A 6,696-nucleotide genomic window follows, 5' to 3' on the forward strand; every position below is an offset into this window, starting at 1 on the left:
CAAACTTTGCTTGCGCTGAAATGGTTTCACTCGACAGCGACGAATGAAGCTCTTCGATAGGTGGCAACTGAGTTTGTCCCAGACGTAAATATTTTGATAGGAATACGTACATTTTCTAGTTAACAAGTCAGTGTTTGTGGTACTATACCGACTTGTGATTTCGATGTTTTCTGCCTCTAAATTACTAATTAACGTTTGCAATGACTATTTCATAAAATGCAACGAACTGGAAAATTGTAATTGTCAAGGTTTAAACCTCATCTAGTTTTCTTTATTGTTTGGAATAACACGTACTCGTACCCTTGTTACCTCGACGACTTTTTGAATTAATAAATGGTTATCATGCCAGTTATGGAGCATTACATGAATATTTTATAGACTCGGTTTAATTCATAACTGTACATTACTTGCGCTGTTTGCACCTCCTCTATACGTGCCAATGACTGGACAGTTATCACAAAGTCGCGGAACTTTATTTCCACTAAAAGCACCATTACATATAGGCCAATGAGTGCCCCCAGAAAACGTGACTATATCATCACCGTTCGTTATCATGTCTGTGAACAAATAGAAGTTGTAGTATATATACTACCTCAACCTCAAGCCATTTAAGAAACACCTCAACTGAATCCTTGCCACAATTCAACATTGGCGGATATATTTGCCCATCACATCTGAAAGCAGTGTAACAAATCCAGCATGCGAATTGTTCAGCAACTTGTATAATTTTATGTCAGGTCTTATCGTTGGAAACAGAGCTTAGGAAAGCAGAGTTTTTCATTGTAATGTTGCTGGTATTCTAGACATTATACTTGATAAAAGTTGTCCTGCTTCTTTACCTGTTTTTTTGTGTGCGTGGAATGATTACCACTTGGTTTCCTAATCCACCACTGCATCTGTGAAACTTAATGTTAGGTACTTGTAATTGCTGTATTTGTTTTATTTCTTTCAACGCTTTTGTTCATGAACGTTCCCAGAGACCTCTGTAGCATTGTTCGTCATTGACCGCTCCAACCGATTGCATAACATAGGTCCTAATAACGCAAGTATGTCGGTTTTATGTCATGGTATTCGTATTTCATACTGTTGTAGAATCACAGATTGAGCACATATTTGTCTACCAGTGCGAGAATCCTCACTAAAACATCAGCATGGCGGGCAAAGCTGATTTACATTATTTTACGCTAATGCTGCATTTAAGACATGATCCAGCAAATGTGATAAGCAATATTCATAATGGGACATTCAGGCGCATAATTCATATTTTCCAAGGCATACAGGTATTAGGTTCCCATCCCATCTAATGTTTAATATACACATTGGTTGATTTCTCCACTCGCTGCCATTCGAGTTCCAGTCGCTGCTGTGTTACCTCCGTTTCTGTAACATTTTTGAGCGAATTTAATAGTAATTCGAAATTGCAGTTTAATAGTAATTTGAAATTGCAAATCTGGCTTTCACAAATAAACATGCTCAATCTCTTTAGCATCATTAGATAACCTTTCACCATTGAATTATTTTCTTCCAACATTGTGTCAATCCAAATTAGCGCAAAGATAAAAACAGCGCACAGTATTGAGTCAACTCGAATACGAAAATTCTTTGTATGTTTGTATCCAATGACGTCAAAAGTCTTGGAGCGCTTGCACATTTCCTCAATAGTTTCTCTTCTGCTTGCATATGATTCATTTCATGGATATAGTGAAGACTGGTGAACATGGATTTCATCATTATATTAATACCAAAGAATCTCTGATTTACCTTTGGCGATTCTCAATGCTCAAGCTACTATATTCATTTGATATGGCAATATTGTTGTCGTAGGCATCATCATCATAATCATCATCATCACCATAATCGTTATTGCAGCATGTCTCTGTACTAAACGTTGGCGCCTATATTTTATTTTACGCAATATCAAATATTGACTTTTCAGGTTTTGTTCAAAATGTTTGCCAAGCTCAAATCGTTGTTGGTCAAACATAAATCTAACTTAATTAATTTATTAGTATGTTACGACCATGTGTTTGAAATCACATACAACATCTTTCCGGCCCCTTTCATAAATATGTATGATACATTCAAGCAAAACAGCGATTTAATCTTTTTTGTAATGTCTTTTACTCACCATTCATCCGGTAGAATAATATCGCAACCAGACAATGCAATTAATTTTTTGAAAATTCTACAAGCTATATAACGTTTTCCGCGACTGAACTGCGTAGCTGCGATTAATAACCTTATTTCTTCAACAGTACAGTATTTTTGGTAGCATAGTTGCCATCAATAACACGGACTTGACTGAAAACGTAACCATGTATACGTTTACCATCAGTTTGTGAAATGGGGATTTGGATTTGTCTATAGCTAATGTTTATCGCCGTATTCTTTGCCCGGTAACTATGCTCTAGTTTGGTCACAAAAGGGTCATTTTCACTGATTATAATCTATGAATCTATGTAAACAAAATTGAAGTAACCGGCATGAAATGAATTGCCAAAATACCGTATTATGATACTACTTCTGGGGTTGGTTTATAGTTATGTTTTTGTTTGTATATAAAGTTTAGAGAATTTTATCATCTTTGTCTTTTATTCTGTACTACTTCATGTTGGCTGAATTCTATTTTTAATTTGATGGGTAACATTATAACCATTATTGTACTGACATGCCGATAAAACGTCTAATACATAAATATATGCGTATACTAAATCGGTCCAAAGAAAGAAAGTAGTACATAAATAATTCATCCATTCTGCATGAATCTTAAATTCGATAGTTCTACACAGATCTGACTGCAAATCAGGGACGTGCCAAAACAAATCCTAACATCACCAATACATGAAATCCTCGGAAAATATTAGACAGCTTTCTTATGCGTATAATAGTTTGTACCGATAAAACAGGTGCAGATACGTTATGGGTTTGTAATTTCCTTCTTTTGCATCGTATAATTCAATATGTCAAGTTCTTATGCAAAACGTTGCAGTTAGATATAATGATACCGGATAAACCGTTTTCCATTTGGAAAGTGTCGTTCATAAAATTAAAGGGTGTAACAGGACTTTACAAACCTTTTTTGAAATCGGATGTAAAACCAACCAATGAATGATATGGATTGAAACTTTCCATTTGAATAGGGATTGGTGGCCTAACATATATATTAAAGTTATAAAATAACAAGAAATTAAAAATTACAATGGTTTTAATTTCGTGTTACTCACAGAATCTTAAGAATGAATTAATTTTTGTTTAAAATACATTTGTCTGATTTCGATACATGTACGTGTCGTAAACATTTAACCGAAACAATACTGCATGTGTTTTGGGAATGTTATGTGATAAACAGGCTGTGGAATGATGTGTTCCACTAGATTTGTTATAAAGTGAAGATACATATTGTGCCGATTGCAAAGACTATACTATCGGGAGATACTAGTGCATATAGAGCATATGAGCAACCTTTGTATTTTTGTTTTCTTCCGGCCACATACTACATCTATATATGTCAAATGAAAAAGTTAGTGCCTGGATTAAAGTAGTTGAAAGGTGTTCCTTAAGATCACTATGGTTTGGAAATATGCTTTCAAATTACTATGAAAGGAAACGATCATGTATGTTGATATGGCGAAAAGTGGGAGCCATTGTTCAACTGGAAACTAATACAAAATAGTGTCATAATTCTAATGCATGTTTTATAACATGATGTACTTTATAGTGTATAATGTGTTTGTAATACATAATGTCCCTTCAAGCCTAATCAACTGATATGATCTAAATATTCTGGTTTTATCTCGCTTTTTTCTTCTTTCATCTTATAGTGACGAAAAATCACTGTTTTAGAATTAATGTATCATTATGTATTCCGTTTATCATCTATATTTTTTATCTTATGTCAATAATAATAATTGTAAAACGCTTAATAGGAGTTGAGAATTACTTATCTGAGTTAGTTAAAAAAAGTAATACCAGCAAAATTGCCAATACATTCTAGCAGAATCATACGCTGGCTATGGAAAACAACATGGCATGTTTTTCCTGGCTGAAAATATCGTTTTTATTTGCTTTGCAATTTTTGGGTTTGCTACTTGCATATTTGATCGATTGTGTATCAAAGCAACTCGCAGACTTTTCAGATGCCCTTGAACGTAGATGACGTACTTCTAAGAAATATCAGTGAAGGCGTATTTCAAAATGTAAATTATAAGAGTTCGAGCAGCTACTTGTATGAAAGCAGCAGATTATATATTTGTTAAATTCTTGGTCAATTCTGGCTTATGTTTACTTTTCAAAATCGTCATGTGTCATCTGACCCTCTATTAATCGTTTCGTATCCTGTATGTACAGAAGACAAGATATAATTAACAGATGTGATACACACAGAATGGACCTTATTGACAATAATAAGCATCACAATCCTTATAATCTGCATTATCTTCACACACTTTGTTTGTTTGTATTTTGTGCTTCGTTGTAATTTCTTATCGTAACTTGACAGATTTATCGTCAGTCCTTGGAATACAACCATTTCTGTATAACAATTAATGACAGTTAAATCCCAGCTTAAATTACTCTTTGGACGTCAATAAAGTATTTTTGAAATGCATCAATATTCATCAATTCATTGTCATAACCATGTCATCCTGTAATATACAGATTGACTTACAGCGACAGCCTGGACCAATGCCATGTTTTATTCATTGATATAGTTCAAAACATTTTGCTATAATGCATTTCTCTGAATTGTACGCTTGCTTTTCTAAAATCTATGTGGAAATAGAATGTGTAATAAATGTTATGTGGTCAACTGTGCGCCAAACATACAAATCACATTTGGTCTAATGGTTTGTTTTAAAGATTTTATGTACTTTTTAAATATATATTGCTATCTTCCGACAAAATTTCAAAAAATATCTCCAAACTGTTTATTTACCTGTATGCATTTTCTCAGTAAAACTGGTGTATATTGATTTAATCTTCTCACAAACAATTCCAATTATATCGTTCTCCTTGTTTCATTTACTTTCTAAAGTGAGAGAAAGTAGTATATTATTTACTATAGTGTCTGTCATCATTTCCCACTGTTTTGGTTTTTCGCTTAATGTATCTGTAGTCATAATCTGTTTGAGTGTTAAAATTGTTGCATGCTGTGTAAAGTTGCTTTAGATTTATAAGAGCGTTGATTGATTGTATGCCTCCTCCTAGGCAGAAATACTACACAATGAATCAGTAATTTCCTAATCTGGAATTAAATAATGTGTTTTGCATGCCAGTATCAAATATCAAAACTAGTTGTTGACATCCACAAGCCCAGTTTAGCTGATTCTGCCTAACGCTTATGTGATGCTGTGCTTTGTATCTATATCGATCTTCATTATTCAATTTTAAGTGTAGTTATCAAAATTATAGACTGATATGTGTGTTAAAACTTGATTTTTATTGCTGCAAATTTGTATCCCGTTACATACCTGAGCTATGCCCATGCTAACAGGGACGGTAAACTCAACAGCAGTACCACTCTTATGTGCTGTACGTTTTCACTGAAGTCGATTTTTTGAAGTGTACTACCAACACGGAATTTATGTTGAACTCCTATTTACTCTTTATTTACTTTTTTCACAATTATTTATCACTCTAATACTTTCAAATTTCTCCACTGTCTACCATTTAAATGTCGTTGAATTTACAAGCACTTTACATCACTGGCATTTTGTTTGTCACCTTCCAATTTCATGTAGCAGTTTTCTTCTGCTCCATTTCTAACATATTACACATGACTGTTACACGTTGTGACTGAAACTATCGAATTTACTCTACGGCTTCCAATGTGTATTGCACACAACGTTTCGCAAATTTAATTTAAATTGATGCTTACTGTCAGATCAATGATCTGAGAAAATTACATCTTTAAAGTCTGTGCAATTTACACACACTGAAATGTGTGATGATTTGTACTTCCTTTATTGTCAAATCAACTGATCTTGATTCAGGGTGTGGCAATTTGATGTAAAGAATTACGTTTCTTAGATGGGCTAATATCGGACGTGGCGAACCTTCCACCATCCTCTCCAACGAGGAAAGAACTACTTTTTATATATTCCATATTATAACTAAACAATGGTAAATAACTATACTGTAGCCTCAAATTGATACGTAAAAGGAACTGAGTAAGCTTCTCTGTAGCAAATAAGTATCGTCAAGATCCAAAATTTTGTCTAGTATCGTTGTAATAACTGTCAAAATAATCTTGTTATTCACCATGCCACGTAACCATCGGAGGCTCTCACACAGCTCTTAGCCTGGCCTTCGAGAGAAACTTTCATAGTCATTCAAACTTATCCACAATAATTCTAAATCGTACAGTAATGGTCTGCAGCCCCTACCCCACCACTCGTGTTTAATAATTTGTGTTACTAACTGTGGTCATAGTAAAAATAAATGACTGTTGATTCAGATACTTTGTTCGTAAAATGCATAATTCAGTTCAAGATTTAAGATGCAGTTCATATTAAAGTGGTTGAAATAAGAAGCTATTTTTTTATCTTTAGAGTTAGATATAGCGTTTTTATTAAATTATGTGACAATTGAAAGATATATAAAAATATCATTATCATAGTAATTTGCCCTTTCTGGTCTTGTTGTTAAAATAATACCTCGTAATGATCTGGGTTTTCAAATGCTGACAAATCGACGTAA

The sequence above is a fragment of the Sinohyriopsis cumingii genome, chromosome 6 (assembly GCF_028554795.1).
Source record: "Sinohyriopsis cumingii isolate HCF-2022 chromosome 6, ASM2855479v2, whole genome shotgun sequence".
Lineage (NCBI taxonomy): Eukaryota > Metazoa > Mollusca > Bivalvia > Unionida > Unionidae > Sinohyriopsis > Sinohyriopsis cumingii.